Below are 23,406 nucleotides of genomic sequence, written 5' to 3'. Positions count from 1 at the left end.
TCAAAAATTGCTCACTGGTTTTCTACCAAATTCTTGGAAATCTTTTGAAAAGAGATAAGTTCAGGTATCTAACCCCAAGGAACTCATGATAAAAAAAATATTACCCAAATCCAAGGAAGGAACTAGTGGAATCTTTTTGCACATTCACTTTTTTTCTTCATGAATTTTTCATTGTATATTATATGTGCCTTCTGTCCTGTCATGGGGAATATGGAAATTGTGTAAATAGAATTAGCTCTAGCCCATTCATAGTCAAAACTCTACTTAACCTAGGCATAGAGATGATATCATTTTCACTTCCCTTAGTGGGGAGGGGAGATGGGTTACCCACGTGTGACAATAAGTAACAAATCAAGAAATAGGGACTGCCCTTTGGGCAGTCCAAATCAATGTAGAGACTGCCATTTGTACACTTCAATTAGAGGTGGGCCCACAGGAAGTGACTAAAGACACTTTCTCTTCAAGTATGTTGCTTACTTCCTGTTGAAAAGGAGTTCCCACTTTGAACTTGGCACTGAAGGATCTCTGAGGAGACCTCAGGCAGCTTCTACTCAGAATGGTCACCTGGGTAAGTTAGGCTGACTTCCTTAGGCCTACCTTGGCATTTCTAAGACTCTCCCTTAAGTAGGTTCTTGTCTATCTGATTTTCTAAGGTCTTGTGGCTTGCAGCCTAATTTATTTAGCCTTTTAACCTTCTCTCTCCATCCAGACCTCTGCAGGCCTGGACTGGCCTCTCCCTCACTCTATTTCCCTACCTTTTACTTTCCTAACTGTAAATAAACTACCTTAAACCCTGTCCTGACTTGTGTCTAATTTAATTACAAAATCAATCTGAATTGTTGATTCCTGGTGGCCACACTTTAAATATATAATCCATATAAATACCTTAAATCTCCCTCTTACGAAATACATATTTCATGAAAGCACTGGTTTAACCTAAAAACAACAATTTACTGCCTCAGGGAAGTGGAGGGAGGGATGAATGGGATGGAGAGAATCCTAATCTCAAAATGTCAGAGAACAATTGTAAAAAATTATTTTACATGTACTTTTAAAAAATAAAAGAAGTTTATAAGCCAAAAGAAATCTTATGGGGCTGTAATATATAGATATATGTTACAACATTGTAACATATATCTATATATATTATAGGACTATAATATATTTAGGTATATATTATACATTGTAACATATATCAATGTATATTACATATATATCACTACATATGCCAATTTTTCCACTTAAAGAAGGTTTTTCAATAAGCAATATTTAATGATTTATTTGCACATTGGGATTTTATTTCAAATATACATGTAGTTATGTGGTGGGCACCAGTATACCCCAAATTCTTAGAGACAACACAGATCAAAGATTACATGAGGAATTCACCTTGTAGTATTGGAAGCTGAACAAACATAGGATCCTTTACCTCTAAGCTTTGGATGTATTTAAACTATTTGTGAAAAAGGGTCTGACCATGAGGGGATACCTTTGTGTTTACATCTCAAACACATTAGGTTTCTCCAGATATCTTACCCACCTTTATGATCCCAATATCTCAAACATCATTTGTGATCCCAAACATCCCCAGGTTTCTCAAGATAGATAACATCATTAGGATGCCATAAAGGATGTTGTCAATGTGGAATCTAACTGAATCCTAAGTCTGTAGCAGCAAGAGGTCTGAAGATCTGAAGTTTCACCTTGTGACATGAGAATTTTTCCAGGAGGGAAATCCCAGACTCAGAGCTTCAAACTAACAATAAACCTTAAAGTACAGTAGGTGGAGCTAGCATATTCAGTCAGATGTTAAATATTCTTTTGTCCTAGTAGTTTCTCCTATTGTGTCAAAGTCCTTTCTCAGGTATCCTAGCCCTAGTTTGGATCTTTCCCTTTTGTGTCCATTGTAAAGCATCAGCCTCTCCCTGATAATCCTATCTAGAACTCCTCCTTTCTTTGTAGCCATTATAAAGCCAATCAACCATACTCTCCTGTACTCAGGTCCCTAAGAGGTATATAAGTTCCCCAATTTTCATAGTTCCTCAGTGCTATTATCTTATGCAGTGATGTCTCCCAGGGATGCTATTTGCCTAAGTAGCCAGAGCCTTTGGCTATGTGTGGTTTTGGACACATGACTGTGTGAAGACCTAGATATTTGAATACTATCCCTCTCCTGATTAAAGACTTGGTTTTTCTGACTATTTAATAGTTCTTTTTTTCCCCATTTTAACAATGTATACTTGTACTATATCCCCATACCCACCTCTATGGTCAGGCTGTCATAAATGATATGTGCTTAATCTTTAAGACCCCAGACCCAAGGGAACCTATTCTGTTACCTATTCTCCCCTGATTGCCTCACTTGTTTGTTCTCATTGTTCATCCCCATCCTCATCCTTCCTTTCCAAGTCACTTACACTCTATCCCTTTAGAATTTAAAAATCCTGAACTTTCCTCTGTTTGGAGAGGCAGATGGTCCTACACACTGCCTCCTGACCATTCAAGCAAAATAAATTTCTCTATCTTTAATGGGTTGCCACTGGAGTCTGTCATTTTTGAAAGAGCACCCTTGCCAGACCAAGAGTTAATCTCTAGCCCCACACAATGGTTATAATAAAGATACATCTAAATAGATACTGGTTCCTTAATTAAGATTTCTAACACAGTAATGTACCTCTAGAATTTAATAAGTTAAGGTAACTGTCAGGAAGAAAGACCCCTACCCCCTTATACTTGATTGGATTTTAGTGATAGTGATAAGTTTAAACCTAATCAGCATTGTGATTCTAAAGTATAGTGATAAATTTAAATCTAATCAATATTGTGATTTTAAAGTGATTAGTATAATCCCATTATAATCTTAATTACAATTAGTAGAATTTATGAGTTTATGAGGACCTCTAACTAAAGCATAAAAACTGCTTCTATGGGGAGTTTCCAACCCCTCCCTAAGTCATATTTCCTTTCTATCATAAGATGCTGACCATATGAGTTCCAGGTCCCAGAATGCCACCTCATGCCCTGATATGGTGCAAGAATTCTCACCCTTTCATATTTAAAAATAACCATCCACCCACCAGATCAGATGAGTCCTGAGATAACGGTCATCAGTATTTTTTAATAAGAGTGTTGTCTTGTGATTTGAACTTAAGACAAATATGGGTTTTCCTATATGAAATAACCAGTCAGTTGTGTGGTTGGGTAAGAGTTTCTAAAAAAGGTCTACAAAATGCTGTATAAATCATCAACCTTGTTTGAAAATATTCACTCTGTATATAAAAAAAAACAAACAGGTCTCTGCTGCCTAGCTTTGTCTCTCGCTGGGGTCCAACTATGTAACACGTGTGAGATTCTGGGTTTATCTGGGAGACTTGGCCCTCTTCCAATAAACTCTAAATTCTACCTTGACTTGGAGAAAATTTGGCTTTTTGACTTTGTTTATCTAAATTGTCTATATCAGAGTGGTAGGATAAAAATTTCCACAACATAACTAAAATACTTTTTCTAGAAATTTTGGAACTAAAATCAATATACATGATATATTTGGGTATTATTATAAGACTTTTGAATCTTGTTTCTCCACATGATTTTTGTGTGATAAACAGCATTACATAAGTAGAATTTGGGGCAATATAGTTTAATCAATATACAAACTTACAAACTATTATTATATTAATTATTAGATAATATTAAATAATCTAATTATCATATAACTAGGTAATATTAAATATTAGATGAATATGTAATATTTCATCTAAAAGTACCAAGTTGAATATATCACTTGTCTCTATGTATAAACCTTATCAATTATTTTCCACTTATTTCTTTGAAGAACACTGAGATGCTGTCAATTATAATTCTTAGGGAAGATGCCAAAGCAGATTTATGGCTTGAAGATTTCTGCTAAAGAAATTTCATAACATGGGAAGTAACAAAGTTCTATAAGTAAGATATTGATGCATCTCACTAGCATCCCATCTCAAAAATAACTGCTAAAAGTAGAAAGAACAAAAAGAATAAAAGTATTAAATGAATATTGCCTTAGAGCAATGGTCTGCAACCTTTTTGGCCTTGAGAGCCATAAACGCCTGCGGAAGGAGGAGGATGGAGGTGGAAGGCACTGGAATATGGGACAGGGGCTGAAGGGCCCCCTGGGGCACATCCTGGGGCTCTGCCTGGCCTGGCCTGTCAGGAGGTAGAGCCAGATATGGCTTGAGAGCCATACGCTGCCGACCCCTGTCTTAGAGAATAAGAAACAATTAAATATCATAATTCCTCCATAAACTCTGAGATGTAATAAATATTATAAATTGAGAGGAGATAGTTGAAGGAAAAGTATTCATTTATACCAATATTGACCTCAGAAAGAAAATTATAAATATTAAAAAATGCATCAATGTTAAAAATGAACACATTTAAAAAAGGAAAAAATTATATAAAAAAAGATGGAGCATTATAATAGTGATAAAGAAGAAACATGATAAAATGATGAAGTGAATAGTTTGAAAACATTCAAAGAAAATAAGAATAGAATTATGAATTTGACGAGATAAGGGTTGTTTTTCCTGAAAGACAAAATTGGAGAACCAGCAGAAAAAACAGAAATTTATATTCAAAAGATAAGACAGTGAGAATGATGAAAACTCCTATAAGTATTGGCCATAAAATTAAAACAATGAACTTATAAAGAAAAGAACTATTAGAATATATGAAAAATTGTGAATAAAGTATAACTATAGTTAAGGAAATTGAACAAGTTTTTTTCTAAGAATTATCGAAATTTAGGCATTGTATCAGAGCTTCATAGGATATCAAAAGAATTGTATCAACTAATCAAAGGGCATTTCTTATTCACTTAATATGTATCAGGCTCAGTGCCTAATGCCAAGAAATTTACATAGAAAGCAAAAAAAAATAGCCCAGTCTTCAAGGAGCTTACATTGTCCTTAAGAAGACAACATATATAAATTTGAACATTTAAGATACAGACTGTTTGGAAGGTAACATATTATGCAAATGCAGAATACCTATAACTGTGCATCATGTAGTTAATATATTTTATGTGTATAGTGTATACAAAAAATCATTATGATCAACTACGACTTATATCAACAATAGAAAGATGGTTCAGAGGAAGGGAAAAATAATCATAATATAGACAGGAAATAGAAAATTAATGAAATAAATCACTTTTAAAAGATAAGTATAAATAAGTTGTATATTATTATGACATATTATTGTGCCATAAGAAATGACAAACAAGATGATCACAAAAAGTCCTGGAAAGACTTATATGAAGTGAAAAAAGTGAAATGAGCAGAACTAGGATAATGTTATGCATAGTTAACAACAATAGATGATCAACTGTGAATGACAGCTATTATCAAGGGCCAGATCCAGGATAACTCCAAGGGACCTGGGATTAAAAAGTCTGTGTACCAAAAATGAAGGAGCAGATAATGTCCAAATGAAACTAAAGCATACCATTCTTCATTTTATTTCCCCCGTGAATTTTTTTTCTAGCATAAGTATTAGGTGTTATTTCACACCATGGTAAACAGGGAAATATGTATTAAATGATAATAGATGTAAAATTGATATCATATTGCTGATTTTCTTGAGGAGGTTTAAGGTATGGGACAGAGGAAGAGAATATGGATTGTAAAATGTCAGAAAATTATTATTAAAAATTGCATCAATATGCAATCTAGAAAAAAATTAAAATTTAAAAAGTAACATACACTTCAATCCCAAGGTATCTCATCTTTAGTCCTGAGATCAGGAACTATCTTAAATCCCCTAAATTTGAAGGTACCATATGTTGTGTGGTGTTGAATACTTGAGAAAAGGAAGGTACTGCTAGATAACTTGAAAGCCACTGATTTCATATTATAACACAAACTAGATCTAGGTGGATTTTTTTAATGGGAAAAGAAAAGAAACACATTTGCCTAGAAGTAAAAGTGGTTCAATTCCTATTCAAAAGAACTAATATATTTGTGAGTTAAAACTTCTAACAGGCAAGATCTGTATTCAGATAATTTTTTTAAACCCTTGCATTGTCTCATAGGTGGAAGATTGGTAAGGGTGGGCAATGGGGGTCAAGTGACTTACCCAGGGTCACACAGCTGGGAAGTGGCTGAGGCCAGGTTTGAACCTAGGACCTCCTGTCTCTAGGCCTGACTCTCACTCCACTGAGCTACTCAGTTGCCCCTCAGATAATTTTTGTAGCACTCTTAATTCAATTTTGATTAAATAGGGTCCAACCAAATGCTTTGTGATGATAATGATGGTGGTGATGATGATGATTGTGGTGCTTGATGATAGTGCTTGTGCTGCTAATATTAAGCCTGTTAGAGTTTTATAACTCATATTGCCTTCGATGATTTAGGAATTAAAAAGGAAGATTTTTAATATTTTGTGCCAGTGTGGTTCACCTATAGAAGGCAATTTTCAAAGGCAAAACATGGGTGTACATTTACCAAAGCCTTAATTTTTCTACATTAAGAAAGAAATATTTGCCAATTTAAGGAAGATGGATAATAATTTTCAATGTAATATACATTTTTTCCTTTCAATTTTTGTGCAAAATGTTCTTCATGGCCAAACATATTTTGTAGCCACTTATATTTATTAATCAGCAGATCAGCCTTATCTCAGGATTACATGACTTTAATGAGATGCCTGATCATCAGAACAATTTTGGGTAGAGTATAGTTTGTAAAGATATGTTAAAAAATTATTCGAAAATTCTTGAAAGCTAGTATCATTTACAATTCAGTGATTGAGACAAGTGATAATCTTTTAGCTTTGAGTTTTAGATGGCAATGCTAACTTACCCTTAATTATGGCCTTTCAAACACATCATTATGACATTATGCTGATTTTGACAAGAAATGATGCTTCAGTAAGTTTTCTGCTGAAAATGTGTTGGTGGATTTAATGTTCATGCAAGTGATAGATGAACAACATAGGTTTGAACTAAGGTAAATGTAGATAAGTGCCTTAACTCAGCATTGTCAATTCATCTCCATCAGGGACACCCACATTTTTCTAACCCTAGGATTTATTCAGACAAGTTTTCAATATGACTTACGACAGAAAATTTTCTCCTTGGAAACCAGTTACTATCATTTTTTAATAGTCACATTAAATTCAGTATTTCAAAACACATTTACTAGGAATCAAAATTCTTCTTCACTTCTCTCCTCTTTACCTTCTCCACTCCCACCCCTAATAAATGATGTTTCATGAATAAAATCTAAAATGATGAAAAATTATGAGAAGTAATATCTTGGTAGAAGTAAAAAGAACATGGAATTAGGAAGCAGAAATATTTTAGTTTTAGTCCTCATCCTTGCCACTTAATTACTGTGTAACTAATTTATGTCCAAGTCCCTTACCTCCTTTGGGACTCAGTTTCATATACCTTGAAGTCTGAAGGTATATCCAAGTTCAAATGATTTTTTAACTACTTTAGTTTAGAGATTTATCTATTCCTTTTCATCAATTGCTTTTAAAAGTAAATATTTCTTGCTATTTTTTGTTTTTATATCATTTAAATCTGTCAATATACCTTTCTCCTCTCCCCTTTTCAGTTAAGGAATGCTTATAACAAAGAAAAAGAGGTAGAAAAGATCAGTTCTGGAAAATGAATAAGAATCAGTTTGGTAATGTTGATTTGGTAATGAACAAGTTTCAAATTATATGCCATGTTTGAAACTGATAATAACCTTAGTTCTACAAAGAAAAGGAGGTGGGAAGGCTTTTTCATATCTCTTCATTGTGGTTAACATTGGCCATTATAATTTCATAGAATTCAGGTTTGATTATTTTGTTGTTGTGTTTTTTTAAATTTATAGCATTTTAGTAATTGTCTATTGTTTTACTTGTTCTTAATTTATGTTTAAATTAATATTTCCTATATTCTATATATTTTATCATTTACTAGAACATAGTAATATTCTAATATATTCACAATTTATAGTATGTTTAACATTTCCCAATAAATTTACATCAACTTTGTTTTCACTTCTTTGCAAAGAAAGTAGAAAAAAATTTAATTCTAAATAATTTTGCAAACATAGCTGTATTTTTGTTTTTGTTATTTTATTTTTCTTGTTATTTACCTCCTTTGGGTGTAATGCTTATCAGTGGAGCCTCAGGGTCAAAGGGGATGAACATTTTCATCACTTTCTTTGAACAATACCGAATCATTTTCCAGAAGGTTTAGAACATTTAGCATTTTACCCAATCTGCTAGGTGTGATGTGATACCTCAGAGTTGTTTTGATTTGTAATTCTCTAATTATTAGAGATTTAGAACACTTTCTTATGTGCTTATTGATACTTTTGATTTCTTTATCTGAAAATTGGCTATTCATGTCCCTTGCCCATTTATCAATTGGGGAATGGCTTGATTTTTTTTAAATTATTTTTTAACCATTTATTAATATTCATTTTTAACATGGTTACATGATTTATGCTCCTACTTTCCCCTTCACCCCTCCCAACCCCACACTCCCCCCACCAATGGCCAAATGCACATTTCCACTGGTTTTAACATGTGTCATTGATCAAGACCAATTTCAAAATTGTTGTTAGTTGCATTGGTGTGGTAGTTTCGAGTCTACATCCCCAATCATGTCCACCTCAACCCATGCGTTCAAGAAGTTGTTTTTCTTAGATGTTTCCTCTCCTGCAGTTCTTCCTCTGAATGTGGGTAGTGTTCTTTACCATAAATCCCTCAGAACTGTCCTGTGTCATTGCATTGCTGCTGGTACAGAAGTCCATTACATTCAATTTTACCACAGTATATCAGTCTCTGTGTACAATGTTCTTCTGGCTCTGCTCCTTTCGCTCTGCATCAATTCCTGGAGGTCTTTCCAGTTCACATGGAATTCTTCCACTTTATTATTCCTTTGAGCACAATAATATTCCATCACCAGCATATACCACAATTGAATAAGCCATCCCCAATTGAAGGACATACCCTCCTTTTCCAGTTTTTTGCCACCACAAAAAGCACAGCTATAAATATTTTCGTACAAGTCTGTTTATCTATGTTTATTGGTGTACAAACCCAACAATGGTATGGCTGGATCAAAGGGCAGGCAATCTTTTATAGCCCTTTGAACATAGTTCCAAATTGCCTTCCATAATGGTTTGATCAGTTCACAACTCCACCAGCAATGCATTAATGTACCAATTTTGTCGCATCCCCTCCAGTATTCATTATTCTCCTCTTCTTTCATTTTAGCCAATCTGCTAGGTGTGAGGTTATACCACAGAGTTGTTTTGATTTGCATTTCTCTGATTGTTAGGGATTTAGAACACTTTCTCATGTGCTTATTGATACTTTTGATTTCTTTACCTGAAAATTGTCTATTCATGTCTCTTGCCCATTTATCAATTGGGGAATGGCTTGATTTTTTATACAATTGATTTAACTCCTTGTATATTTGAGTAATTAGACCTCTGTCAGAATTTTTTGTTATAAAGAATTTTTTCCCAGTTTGTTGTTTACCTTCTGATTTTGGTTGCATTTTTTTTTTTACAAAAACTTTTTATTTTGTATTTTTTTCTAACTCTTTCTTGGTTTTAAAATCTTTCATTTCCCAGAGATCTGACAAGTATACTATTCTGTGTTCAATTAATTTACTTACAGTTTCCTTCTTTATATTCAAGTCTTTCACTCATTCTGAATTTATCTTGGTGTAGTGTGTGAGATGTTGATCTTAAACTAACCTCTCCCATATTGTTTTCCAATTGTGAACTGATCCAACCATTCTGGATGGCAATTTGGAACTATGCCCAAAGAGTGATAAAAGAATGCCTGCCCTTTGATCCAGCCATACCATTGCTGGGTTTGTACCCCAAAGAGATTATAGATAAGAGACTTGTACAAAAATATTCATAACTGCACTATTTGTGGTGGCAAAAAACTGGAAAGCGAGGGTATGCCCTTCAATTGGGGAATGGTTGAACAAATTGTGGTATATGTTGGTGATGGAATACTATTGTGCTCAAAGGAATAATAAAATGGAGGAATTCCATGTGAACTGGAAACACCTCCAGGAATTGATGCAGAGTGAAAGGAGCAGAGCCAGAAGAACATTGTACACAGAGACTGATACACTGTGGTAAAATAAAATGTAATGGATGTCTGTATTAGCAGCAATGCAATGACTCAGGACATTTCTGAGGGATTTATGGAAAAGAACAATACCCACATTCAGAAGAAGAACTACAGGAGAGGAAACACAGAAGAAAAACAACTGCTTGAACACTTGGGTTGATGAGGACATGATTGGGGATGTAGACTGGAAAGGACCACCCCAATGCAACCATCAATAATATATAAATATGTCTTGATTGATGACACATGTTAAAACCAGTGGAAATATGTGTTAGCTATACAGGGGTTGTGGGGAGAGTTTGAGGGGGTGAAGGGGAAAGAAAAACATGAATCATGTAACCATGGAAAATTTTTCCAAAAAAAAAGAAGATTTAGCATTGCATTAATTTGCCCATGATTCTACCACCTCTTCAAGGAGTGTTTCTCTACTTTGTTATATTTGTCAAATTTTTAGATGTGAGGTAGAACCTCAAAGTGTTTTGATTTTCTATTATTAATGATTTAGGACATTCTTTCATGATTTTTAATAGTTCCTAATTCTTCTTTTGAGAACTGTTTTCCTCCCTTATCTTTTAGCCATTTGTCTATTTGGGAATAGCTTTGGTTCTTTTATACTTCAGTTAATTGATTAAAAATCTTGAATATTAGACCATCTCAGAGATATTTGATACAAATATTTTCCCATTAAAACACTTCCTTAGGGGGCAGCTGGGTAGCTCAGTGGATTGAGAGTTAGGCCTAGAGATGGGAAGTTTTAGGTTCAGATCCGGCCTCAGACAGTTCCAAGCTGTGTGACCCTGGGCAAGTCACTTGACCCCCATTGCCCACCCTTACCGCTCTTCCACCTAGAAGCCAATACACAGAAGTTAAGGGTTTAAAAAAACACTTCTTTTCTTCTAATTATGTTATTTTTTCATGCAAAAATGTTGGTTTTGTGTTATTAGAATTATTACTTTTATAGTTATAACCACTTCTCTGCTTATTTGGTTAAGGAACTGCCCACTACTGATAGTTGTAAAAAATCATCTACTTCTCTTCTAAATGTTTTGGTATAATCTTGAATAATCAGGATTTATATCTATTTTATTTATTTTGATATAAGGTATTTATTGATTTAAACATAATTTCTGCTACACTGCTTTCCAGTAATGTCAGCAATTTTTTTTATCATTATGGGGTTCTCTCATTGTTAAAGCATTAAATTAATTATGATTTTTCTGTAATGGATTATTGATCTGTCTAATTTGGGGACCATAGTGATAAACATATGATGCTATTGGTATTGGAAAGTGAGTAATTCAACTTCCTCCAACAATAAGGGGATCATACAGTCAGTCTGTATCAAATGTAGAACTTATAACTATGCCTTTATTAAATTATATGGCCTTTCATACCTGACATATATGGCCTTTTTGTCAACTAGTTTGATTAATATATCTGTATTTGTGTTACCATCTACAAAATATAATTAAAAGTACTAGAAGCAAAATGGACAACCACTAAATTTTCTGAATTCTACCAAGTGGTTCAGTTTTCTCCTTTATTGCCATACCATTATTTCCCTATAATGTATATGCAAAATTTTTCTTTTAACTTTTTTCTATATAGTAATAAGTGAAATAGAAGGAGATCTGGCTCCTTATAGGCTTGTCCAATTCTACAGCATCTTTCATATCCAACTTCTCTCTACTCACATAGCTACTATTTTAGTTTGTATACTTATTGTTTCTTTAGAACAATTATTGAAATAGCCTTTAAAGGGTCTTGTGGCTCAAGTCTCTCCATATTCTAACCCATCTTAGTAGAGATCTAACCATTTCTCTACCCTACTCAATAAAAACCAGTTTCAATTACCTCTAGAACAATAAACTCTTCTCAAACATTTTATAATCCAGCCCTAACCTACATTTCTATCCTTATTGGAAATTATTTCATTTACTATATTCTGTGATTCTTCTTTCTGTTCCTTTACAGAAGATATTCCATTTCATGTCTCTGTATCTTTATGCTGGCTTTCCCCAATGCCTGTAATGATCACCTTTTTTCTAAACTAATTTTTAATTAAACATCCAAAAGAAAAGTTCGTACAAAAGAGCTTTTTTTTACCAATTATACTATGCTGCAGAATACTAAAAAAATGTGGCTTATATTTATGCAACATCAACTTTAGCCCTTCCTTCAGTTTCCTACATTGATAAAAATTCCTAAAATTGATATGTAAATTGCTGAGGTTTTTAAGAAATCAGTGCACTGAGTCAGGTTTTCTATCTACTTTCTAATTCATTTTTTTTGAGATAAGGCAATTAAATCAAAATTGTTGTCCCCAGTATATGTGCTCTAATAAGTTTATTATAAAAAAGTATTTAAAATTATATAGCAATTACCTTTTCATTCCTTGAAATTTTAAGTTGGGGGGTGGGGGCAGCAGTTGGGTGGCTCAGAGGATTGAGGCCAGGCCTAGAGATGGGAAGTACTAGATTAAATCTGACCTCAGACAGTTCCTAGCTGTGTGACCCTGGACAAGTCACTTAACCCCTATTGTCTAGCCCAGGGGTTGGCAACCTTTTTGGCAATGAGAGCCATAAACGCCACATTTTTTAAAATGCAATTTTGCGAGAGCCGTACAGTGCTCACAGTGCACGCTCCTGTAACAGCGCCTGAAAACAAATTTGACTTTATGGCACCTGCAGAAAGAGCCATATCTGGCCCTCAAAAGAGCCAGATATGGCTGGAGAGCCATACGTTGCTGACACCTTGTCTAGCCCTTAGCACTCTTCTGCCTTAGAGCCAATACAAGTATTGACTCCAAGACAGAAGGCAAGGGTTTAAAATTAAAAAAAAGAAATTTTAAGTTGGAGCAATTCAACAAAAATTGAAAATTGTATTATTTACATATGACCTACTTGACTCAGGAATTGATATTTTCACATGTTCAAAGAGAAGTGTATTTGACTTTTTTTATTAGAGATGTTTTATTTTTCTTGGTTTTCAGACTTTATCCTAAAACTGCCTCATTTCCTTATGATTCTTATAAAAAATAAATGTAATTGTTGTAGCACCAAATTTTAAACATTTCAAAGTCAAAATGACTTCCTCCTAACTCCATCCCAACAAAGCCTTAATTAGTAATTACTCTCTGTAAATACTTTTTTCTAACTCTCTTAGGAAGAAAACATTAGGATAACATTCTTTGGACTGGTATCCCAGTGAAAGAGTAAGAACTAAGAAACTTTACTTCATAGAATTCCTATTTTCTTTCAAAACACATTTTAAACTCTATTTCACAAATGAGTTCTTTCTTGATCTCAGGTTTTTATGCCCTCCCTTCAAACTAACCCGATGATTCTTCCAACTCTGTAACTTCCCAATTCCTGAACATCCTTAAATCATATGACCTGATCCTTGATTCTAATTCGGGCATACAAAAGCAGGGATATATTCTGTTTCTCAATATTATACACAAAGGTTTAATTTCCTAATTTTTGTCATCCAGGTGTGACATATCTTTTTCTATCTTTTCATCTCTCCTCATTATCCCTCAATAGTCCTAAATTTACTGTTAATTGTCATTGTTAATCCTTTCCTCATTTTCCCATCTCTGTCCTATTATAAGCGATTTCAATTTTATGGTGTTTTCTGCCCTTAAATTCCTTGCTCCCTTATCCTATTTATGCTCATGTTTCACCAACCTGCAACCCTAGATTACTATCTGACTTTGATGTTGCTACTCATAGGTTGCTGAGCAGGTTTAGAATAAGCCATTCAACCATGTCACCTGATGCACTATAAATTTATGGTATCCAACTTCAATTGGACCCTCAATTCAAGGCAGGCCTATTATTTGTTCACCATTCATCCATTATCTTATGCTCCATGAAAACTATTTCAACTGTTCTTTTCTCAAGCCTTATATAATTCTCCCTCCCCATTCTCTTGGATAAGGACTTCATCTTTTTCTTTTAATGGGAAAATTAGATATTTGATATAAACTTCTTCTTTTCCCTTTCTCATCTCAAAACCCATTGACCGCATCTTTTGATCTCAACTACTTTTCCTGTTTCTGACAACTTTGTTACCATCCTTGCCAAATTTTTTTTGTGTTTTGATACCTTATTATCAATCTCCTCTCATCTTTTCTGGAAGATGGCAGGCAACTTTAATAATTTTCTCTCTTCATTGCTCATCCAGCTGTTCCAGTAACATCTCCCAAAATTCATTATGCAAGTCAAATTCAACTCTGTAACTCATACCTCTTCAGATCATTTCTCAATCCTCATCTTTGTTTTTAACTTGTTTCTTTGGCTTATCATACTGCATTAGATTGTTATATCCTCTAGGAGAGAGATTGATATTTCTTTCTATACCTAGTCTTTAACACAATGCCTGTCATATAATTAAGTACTTAATAAATGTTTGTTGACTGATCCTCTCTTGAACCTTGAATCTCTCTATTTATACTGGTTCTGTCTTGACTGGTCCAAGTATCTCTAATATCTAAAAAGCTTTCACTATATCGTACTATCACTTCAAGCTATCATACATAACCTTTTCTCCTTTCTCAGCTAAACTCCTGGGAAAATCTGTCTACATTCACTATTTTTATTTCCTATTTTCTCACTACTCAATATCAGGCTAAAAATATTGTCTCCACACTTACTGATGGAATTTAATTGCTCAAACTATTGGTTTTTTCTCAGTCTACATCATTTTGAACCTATCTACATTTGCACTTTTGACTATCTTTGTTCCTGGACATTTTTTAAAAACTGTTTTTTAATGATGCTATCATTTTTTGGTTCTTCTCTTGCCTTATCTCTGTTTAAACAACTTGGAATTATAGAGGGAAGGAATCAAACTGGTCAAATTCTCAGACCTAGTTTTTTCACTGTTGGGCAGATCCAAAAGATGAGCAAAGAAAGAGAGAACTGTTCCATATATACTGAAATATTTATAGGCATTTTTTTTGGTGATAAAAAATGAAATAAAGTAGGGACCCATGAATTACATATGCTTAAAGAAATTGTATATTGCAAATATGTTGCAATATTTATTACCTATAACAAATAGCAGTATGAGGAAGCTAGAAAAATGAGACTTATGAATTGATATATTGATAAATAAAGAGAATAAAGAGCTAAATCTATACAATCACAATTTTTATGTAAAGAAACTAAAAATACAGTAAAACGCATCTAAACTTTTGCCATTTGCCAGGAATATTTGTAGTCCAGGATACTAAAGTTCCAATTATACTACTCTTCTTTTATGCAAAAGGTGAAGGACTATGGATGTGGAATATTGCTTTCATCATAATTTTTTAGAAATCTTGAACTGAATTTGTAATTTAATTGAGGTAAGAAGTACCTGGTGAGAAACTTCTATCAGTTGGTAGCTACTCTATAACCTGAGACTCTGAGACATTTGGTTGCCTGATATACTGAGATATTAAATGACGTGTGGCCCAGGTAGTACATTTCAGAGGGGAAAATTGAACCTAGATATTTGCTACTCAATTTTGCCTCTTAAGCTGAGATATATGGTTGTTTTATTCACTGGTTTTCATTAATTTATTCATCTTTTTCTTTAAAAACAAGGGTTCAGTGAAAGATGATGTATTTCAGGAAATGACTAATATAATAAAACAAAAATTAAATATAAATAAAAGTGTAGGAAGAAAAAAAATTCATGTAAGTATTAACTTCAGGGCACTTAAATGACTTATCTGTCTTACACAATACCTGGGATAGAGTTCTGGGTTAAGATGGCAGCAGAATAAAAAGCAGCTGCTTACCCTCTCCTAACCGAAACATATAAGACTCCTCAAGGGACATAAAAACAAATCCAGATGAACGAAGGGACCCCACAACAGGGCCCAGCTTTGAAGGTACGTGGGTTCGTGGCATTTCCATGCTATAAAGGGGTGAAACAGCTCTCACTAAAACACGAGCTGAGCAACCCCCTACCCCCTACACACACCACCTATAGTGCCAAAGCCAGCGCACAAAAGTTAGAGCAAGTTTGTGGCACCCATTAAGTCATTGGAGACTTCAGGGCCTGCTCCTGAGAGCAGCATGACTTAAGACCCCAAGAGGCTAAAGAATGTGCAGGACTTTGAATACAGACATTGAGCGCAGGTGCGGGTGAAGGCAAGGATGCAGGCTCAGACAAGGATATTGAGCACAGGCTTGGACCTTGAGTGGGGCCCCAATGCAGATGGGAGCAAGACTGTGGAAGCAGCCCCCTGAGACTTCTAAAGGAGCCTCAGGCAGAGGAGGAAGCAAGGGGACCACCAGGAGGCTTGACCCTGAAAACAACTAGACCTGAGACCTCAGGAGCCTAAAGAGTGCAGACTGACCCTGAGTGTGAGGATAAAGCGGAGAAGGCTCTGGGCTAACAATGGCAATCCAGAATCAGAAACCGAAGAAGAGAAAGATCAACAAGAAGAAATTTTTAACACTCAACTTTTAAACAGAGAAAATCCAAACAACAGAGCAAATAGCAGAGGAGAACAAACAAGCAATCACATCCAAACCTTCCCAAAATAATGAAAACTAGTCACAAGCTCCTGAAGAATTCAAAGCTGAGAAGATGAGAACGATGGAAAAGATTTGGCTAGAGAATTGGAAAATAGCTCAAAAGGAAATCAGGCAAGAAAACAACAGTTTAAAAGGCAGAATTTTACAATTGGAAAGTGAGGCAAGTAAATAGAAGACCAGAAATGATTAGATTGAAAAGGAAAACCAAAAGATTATAGCCGAAAACCAGTCCCTAAAGGCTAGAATTGAGCAATTAGAAGCTAATGATCTCTCAAGACAGCAAGAACAAACAAAACAAAGTCAAAAGACTGATAAAATAGAAGGAAACATAAAATATCTCAATGAGAAAGTGGCAGACCAAGAAAACAGGGCTAGAAGTAACAATCTGAGAATCACTGGTCTTCCTGAACAAACCGAAATTAATAGAAATTTGGACTCCATGCTAAAAGAAATTATTCAGCAAAATTGCCCTGAAGTTTTACAACAAGAGGGCAATATAGACATTTAAAGGATCCATAGATCACCCTCTGCACTAGACCCAGAAAAGAAAACCCCCAGGAATATAATAGCCAAATTCAAGAGCTTCCAAGTAAACGAAAAAAATTTTACAAGAAGCCAGAAAGAGACAATTCAGATATCAAGGAGCAACAATTAGGATCACACAGGATCTGGCAGCCTCCACACTAAAAGACCTCAAGGCTTGGAATATGAAATTCAGAAAGGCAAGAGAACTGGGTCTATAACCAAGTGTCACCTACCCATCAAAACTGACTATAAACTTCCAGGGGAAAGTATGGGCATTCAACAAGATAGAAGATTTTCAAATATTTGCACAGAAAAGACCAGGACTAAATGGAAAGTTTGATATCAAACCACAAAAATCAAGAGAAAAATGAAAGGTAAATAAGAAACAGAGGGGAAAGATCTGCCACTTTAAGAGCTTCGAAAACATCTAATTATTTGTATTCCTATGTGGAGAAATGTTATGTGTAATTCTCTGTAGTGAACTCTAATCACTATTATAGTTTTCACTATTTTATTAATTAGAAGAATTATTCAGAGGGAGAGGTTGGAGTACTGTATGGTCTAAGATGATATGGGGGGTGGGAAAGATGGTGGTGAATAGTAGAGGACACCAAGAGAAACTTGAATAAATAAGAAAAATAGGATATTCTATTACATACAAAAAGGGCATGGGAAGGAGAGGGGATGAATACTAGTATAAGAAGGAGAGGAATAGATCATTAAGAGGTAATATTTAAATCTTACCCTTGGTGGAATTAACCCTGAGAGGGAAGATTAGCTATATCCATTGGGATATTGAACTCTATCTAACTCTACGGAGAAAGTCAGAAGGGATAAACAAAGGGGAGCAGGGGAGTGAAAAGGTCAAAAAAGGGAGGGGAGAAGAAGAGGGAGGGAATTAATTAGGCCTTAAAAATAAAAAAAAAACAGGGGAATAACAAGGGAGGGGGTAGAAAGGAAAGTAAATCAAGGGAGGGGACAAGGGTTACTGGCTTAAAGCAAATCACTTGTTTAAAAGGAAATAGCCTAAGAAGAAGGGGTAGAACTAGGAGAGGATACCAAAATGTTGGGGAATATACAACTGATAATTATAACTCTGAATGTGAACGGGATGAACTCACCCATAAAATGGAAGCAAATAGCAGAGTGGATTAGAAACCAAAATCCTACCATATGTTGTCTACAAGAAACACATATGAGGCAGGTGTACATACACAGATTTAAGGTAAAAGGCTTGAGCAAAATCATTAAAAACTATTTTGCCCAATTATATGGAAATAAATATAGCAATCTAGGTGATATGGATGAATATTTACAAAAATGTAAATTGCCTAGATTAACAGTAGAAGAAATATAATACCTAAAAAGTTCAATATCAGAAAAATAAATTGAACAAGCCAACAAAAAATTCCCTAAGAAAAAATCGCCAGGGCAGATGGATTCACAAGTGAATTCTATCAAACATTCAAAGGGCAACTAATCCCAATACTATACAAATTATTTGATATAATAAGCAAAGAAGGAGTCCTACCAAATTCCTTTTATGACATGGATATGGTACTGATTCCAAAGCCAGGTAGATCAAAAACAGAGAAGGAAAACTACAGACAAATTTCCCTAATGAACATAGACACAACAATCTTAAATACAATACTAGCAAAAAGACTAAAGCAAGTGATCAAGAGGATCATCCACCATGATCAGGTGGAATTTATCCTAGGAATGCAAGGTTGGTTCAACATTAGGAAAACCATCCACATAATTGACCATATCAACAATCTAACAAACAAAAATCACATGATTATCTCAATAGATGCTGAAAAAGCCTTTGACAAAATACAATATCCACTCCTATTGAAAACACTGGAAAGTATAGGAATAGAATGTGCTTTCCTAAAATTAATAAACAGTATACATCTAAAACCATCAAAAAGCATCATATGCAATAGGGATAAAATAGAATCCTTCCCAATAAGATCAGGAGTAAAACAAGAAATTAGGGGTAACTTATTTGAGGATGCTCTATTAGCCTATAGAATCTAAACCACAATGTCTAATCACTAAGCCCTCCCTTCCACCAGGACCCAAAGAAAATTTAGGGAAGGGGAGCAATGGAGATGGGAGATAAAGGAGAGGTCCAGAGAAATGAGATAGGTCCAAATTTCACAAAGACAAAATAAGCACAGGCCAAGGCTGAAGCAAAGCCAAGCCGAAAAGCCAAAGCAAAAACCTCCAGCCACAGTAAAAGCCAGAAGTCAAAAACCCCTTCAGTCCTATTTATAGCTTTAAGTTCTAACTGACTTTTTGAAGATTCTAAGATTTTTAACTGACTTTTTGTGACCTTTAGAAATTACAGAAGCAAAAAGTTTCTGTTAGCCACTTTACATTACACCTAGCAGTACCAGATATTAAACTATACTATAAAGCAGCAGTCATCAAAATAGTATGGTACTGGCTGAGAGACAGAAGGGAGGATCAGTGGAATAGACTTGGGGTAAGTGACATCATCAAGACAGTGTATGATAAACCCAAAGAGCCCAACTTTTGGGACAAAAATCCACTATTTAACTAAAACTGTTGGGAAATTTGGAAAACAATATGGGAGAGATTAGGTTTAGATCAACATCTCACACCCTACACCAATATAAATTGAGAATGGGTAAATGACTTGAATATAAAGAGGGAAACTATAAAAAAAAATTAAGTGAACACAGAATAGTATACCTGTTAGATCTCTAGGAAAGGAAAGATTTTAAAACCAAGCAAGAGTTAGAGAAAATTACAAAATGTAAAATAAATAATTTTGATTATATTGAATTAAAAACCTTTTGTACATACAAAAAACAATGCAACCAGAATCAGAAGAGAATCAACAAATTGGGAAAAGATCTTTACAACAAAAACTCTGACAGGGGTCTAATTACACAAATATACAAGGAGTTAAATCAATTGTATAAAAAATCGAGCCATTCCCCAATTGATAAATGGGCAAGAGACATGAATAGGCAATTTTCACATAAAGAAATCAAAATTATCAATAAGTACATGAGAAAGTGCTCTAAATCTCAAATAATTAGAGAAATGCAAATCAAAACAACTCTGAGGTATCACCACACACCTGGCTAAAATGAAAGAAGGGGAGAGTAATGAATGCTGGAGGGGATGTGGCAAAAATGGGACATTAATGCATTGCTGGTGGAGCTGTGAACTGATTCAACCATTCTGGATGGCAATTTGGAACTATACTCAAAGAGCTATAAAAGAATGCCTGCCCTTTGATTCAGCCATACCATTATTGGGGTTGTACCCCAAAGAGATCATAGATAAACAGACTTGTACGAAAATATTTATAGCTGCACTTTTTGTGGTGGCAAAAAACCTGGAAAATGAGGGTATGCCCTTCAATTGGGGAATGGCTTATCCAGTTGTGGTATATGCTGGTGATGGAATACTATTATGCTCAAAGGAATAATAAAGTGGAGGAATTCCATGTGAACTGGAAAGACCTCCAGGAATTGATTCTGAGTGAAAGGAGGAGAGCCAGAAGAACATTGTACACAGAGACCAATACACTGTGGTAAAATAGAATGTAATGGACTTCTGTACTAGCAGCAAGCAATGACCCAGGACAGTTCTGAGGAACTTTTGGTAAAGAACACTACCTACATTCAGAGGAAGAACTGCAGGAGTGGACACAGAGAAGAAAAGCAACTGCTTAAACACATGGGTTGAGGCAGACATGATTGGGGATGTAGACTTGAAACTACCACTCCAATGCAACTATCAACAATTTGGAAATAGGTCTAAACTAGTGGAAATGTGCATCGGCTATGGGGGGAGGGAGTCAGGGGGTGAAGGGGAAAGTAAGAGCATGAATCATGTAACCATGTTAACTTTTTTAAAAAATAAAAATTATTAAATGAAAAAAATCAATACCTGGGATATAGGATTTAATAAAAGGAAAAAAAAAGTTGAGTATTCTCTGAGATCGAATTTTAAACTTGGAATTCATGTATTTGTGTGTTCATACATATATACAGGCATACTATATACATATACCCATATGAGTATTTCATTATAACTGGTTTCCTTTATAATCTTGTTTATCTAATTTTATGCATTTGAAATTATTATTATGAGAAGGGATCTATGTATATTAAGGCTATGGATTTCACAGCAGTGTTCCATGACAAAAAAAAGAGTTTAAGAACATTTGTTCTAAAATTTCTGTTGATTTTTCTGTTACAAAAAACAAATTGTGAATCTTTAGCTATGTTAGCTAAAAGCATCTAAAGATGCATTTAGATTTAGAGATATTCCTTTCTTATAAGCCAATGTCTTTCCAGATTAAAAAGCAAAATAATTGTTCAGAAAACAATTTCCAACCAAAAAGACAAGCACTATGTATTTAAAAGTGACTCTCTTTCATTTGCTCCTTGAAACAGAGGCATAGATACTTATTCCAAAATTGGATTATTTCTAGTTTCCATAGAAACAATAGAAAATAGGCAATGATGTCTTTACTCATATTTATCAAAATCCTTAAAATTAAAAAGAAATACTATTGACAGTGATTGTTAGTTGGAAGTGCAAGTGTATTAGGAAAGCTGAGAAGATGACTGAGGGTTTCCTGACCCTTTATTTGAGGTGAGCACCAGCTATACTTCATTCACCTTGCTCCCTACTTCCTAGGCAACTTCTCAACAAAACCCTTACCAAAATGCATGTAACTGTCATTGTTCCTAAAAATAATAAATCAGTATTCTTCCACTCACCATCCTGGTAACTTTTAGAGTCAAAATATCCTTTCTTTGCATCCTCTCCTTTATATTTGTACTTTTTTCTCTATTAGACTATAAACTTTTTGAGAATAGGGTGTGTCTTTGCATTTTTATCTCTAGTGTAGTGATGGAAAACCTTTTAGAGACTGAGTGCCAGGCCCCCACTTCCCAGACCAAGTGTCATGTCCCTCCCTCCCACCAAGTACTGGGTGCACCCCCCATCCTTTGCCCCACATATCTGGGAGAAAGTGCTCCTATTGGGCTTCTGGGTGAAGGTGTGGTTGAAGTGAGGAATGTCCTCAGTGTGCGTATAGGGGTGAGGGGAGTGGCCCAAGTGCTCTGCTCCCCTCTATGCCACATATGCCACATATGATCCCCCAACTTAACCTCTATGCACTCCCATTGGGCTCCTGGACAGGGAGGTGGGGGATATGAAAAAAGTATCATCAGGCACAGTAGAGAAGGAGAGGGGAAACAGTTCTGCCTTTCTAGTAATGAACTCTGGGGGTGGGGAGGGAGGTGACCATGTGCCCACAGAAAGCTCTCTGTGTGCCATAATTGGCACTCATGCCATAGGTTCATCATCACTGCCTTAGTGCTTAGCTCAGTATTTGGCACGCAAAATTACAATTTTTTTTTTATTTAAGGAAAATTAATGTTGGATTGTTATTTAATAGTCAATATTTCTATTTGATATCTATTTTTTCAGACTTCACTTCTAAATGTCAGGCAGTCTCTGAATATCATAATTGAGTTATATAATTAATTATTCCCTGATTCAAAGCAGGGAACCTTGTTTTTATTTATTTATTTGTTTGTGATATTGAAAAATCCCAAGTATCTCTCATCCTCCATCTCCTCACAATCATATGAAGCTGCTCTTTGCTTTTAACTACCCTATAAACAGAAACCAGAATTAGCTAAAGCTACCTCCCCTGTCCCTCCCACACACACACACCAGGGGATGACTTGTGTTCATGTCTCTCTGTATCAATATTTGGGGTGACTTGGGCTTTAAAAGGGTGTAATGAAACCAGTTAAAACTTGATTGTGAAGGCTTATGTTTTTCTCCTAGTGTCAAAGAGATCAGATGAAGCCACATCTGAAAGCCAGCACACTTTACCTAGCAGCAGATTAATCCTGAGGTTTAGACCTGCCCCTTAATGTAATGGAATTGAGGACTATTAAACTGCCTGCTCATTAAAATGTCCACCTTGGGATTGCCTTATTATTGCCAGGGGAGTTTCAAATTATGTAGTCAGACCATTCAAAAGAAAGAAACACCTAGTCTTCAAAGACGCTATCTTTTAGCACAAAAAGACTAGCCATGCGTGTCCCTGCTAACAGAGGCTATTTCACTTAAATTCCAATGGGGGTAAAATTCATTTATTACATGCAAATAGGAGAAAGTTTGTAGCTTGAACTTC

Source organism: Gracilinanus agilis, chromosome 3, assembly GCF_016433145.1.
Source record: "Gracilinanus agilis isolate LMUSP501 chromosome 3, AgileGrace, whole genome shotgun sequence".
Classification (NCBI taxonomy): domain Eukaryota; kingdom Metazoa; phylum Chordata; class Mammalia; order Didelphimorphia; family Didelphidae; genus Gracilinanus; species Gracilinanus agilis.
The sequence above is the reverse complement of the archived record's forward strand: the minus strand, read 5'-3'. Positions refer to the sequence as shown.